Source organism: Peromyscus maniculatus, chromosome 12, assembly GCF_049852395.1.
Source record: "Peromyscus maniculatus bairdii isolate BWxNUB_F1_BW_parent chromosome 12, HU_Pman_BW_mat_3.1, whole genome shotgun sequence".
Taxonomy (NCBI): Eukaryota; Metazoa; Chordata; class Mammalia; order Rodentia; family Cricetidae; genus Peromyscus; species Peromyscus maniculatus.
The window spans coordinates 4,867,073-4,868,557 of NC_134863.1; the positions used below are offsets into that span (position 1 = coordinate 4,867,073).

Below are 1,485 nucleotides of genomic sequence, written 5' to 3' on the forward strand. Positions count from 1 at the left end.
CTTTACCCAGAAATCAAGACACAGAATGGACAGGGCAGTGTGGCTGCTGATGGTCTGGAAGAATGGCTTCCTCTTCCTGAGTTTCTGGGGCTCAGGCCAGCAGCTACCCGGCATTCAGGCCTGTCAGGCACCTTATCTTGACATAGTCAAGTCTGTCTGTCCATAAGGTCAGCCATGGGGTTGAGCTGACCTCAGCCAGGTTCCAGACACACAGGAACCTAGGGCAGTGTGAAAGTCTCCTGACATGGAGCCCCACAGGACAGGCATATGGATTAGGTATGAGGAGGCCTAGTCACCACACAGGTGGACACGTGGTCTTGGTCACTGCAGGTTAGCCACCCTCTGCTCTAACCAATGAGCTCATCGGAACCAAGCCAAGAATCCCCGCCTTCTCTGGGACCCCTTCTCTTGAATCCCTCCTCTGGCCCTCTCCATTTTCAAGTTTCTCCCTCACAGGAAGTAGGTCTCTCTCTGTGGTGATCAGTCTTGTCGACTTGGATTGAGAACCACCTAAGGGATGAATGACAGATTTCCTAGTCACCTGTGACACTTTGTGTGTGTGTGTGTGTGTGTGTGTGTGTGTGTGTGTGTGTGTAGAGGGGATCAGATCATAAGGACGCTAGCCTAACTTGGGTGGTTCCAACCTGTGGCTGATGGGCCAACGTGCTCCCCGGGACAGCTGTGAGTGTGGCCTAACAAACTCTGTAAAGTTAGTTCAAACATTATGAGGTTTTGTTTTGGTTGGTTGTTGTTGTTTTGTTTTTGCTGTTTTTGTGTGAGCTTTGTGGATGATGTCATGCCTGTGGGCGGATTCACAATACGGTATTGTTGAGAGGTGTTGAAAAGGATGAGGTAGGGCACAGGTGGAGAAAGCAGGGGCTGGGGGCATAATCTTGGGGTCTGTACCTTGCCCTGCCTGTTTCCTGGATGTCCTTTCTCCACCTCGTCCTTCCTAAAGTGACCTGCTCTGCCTCACCATCCCCTCCTGCCAGGAAACCCTGAGTCACAATGAATCTTTCCTCTTTTTAGCTTCTGGTAGGGCTAGGGGTATAGCTCAGTGGTAGAGCATTTGCTTATCACACAAGAGACCTGGGTTCAAACCCCAGCACCTCCAAAACAAAAATAAAGGCCCTACATGGTCCACATGCCAGACCTCAAGATCTTTGTTCTTACCAAAGCTGGAGTGTCAGAGCCAGACATGATGGTGCATGTTATAATCTCAGCGCTTGGGAAGCTGAGTCAGGAGGGTTGCTGTGAGTTCAAAACCAGCCTGGGCTACTGAGTGAGAGCTTGTCTGGACACACACACACACACACACACACACACACACACACACACACACACACACACACACACACAGTTAGGTATCTTTATCATAGCATGCAAAAATAATACACCTCACTTCACTATCAGAGAAACTGAGGCTGGAAAGACAGAGACACTACCCAGACCAGCTGGGTCTTTGGGAGACGGGATTTCTTGGTC

At 50.2% G+C, this 1,485-nt stretch overlaps 1 non-coding gene across 1 annotated transcript; it reads left to right on the forward strand.

The window, feature by feature from the left end:
- The first annotated feature begins 1,043 nt into the window (after positions 1–1,043).
- On the forward strand, positions 1,044–1,114 carry Trnad-auc (transfer RNA aspartic acid (anticodon AUC)). Its single transcript has one exon. It is a non-coding gene; the product is annotated as a tRNA-Asp (tRNA).
- The last annotated feature ends 371 nt before the right edge of the window (positions 1,115–1,485 follow it).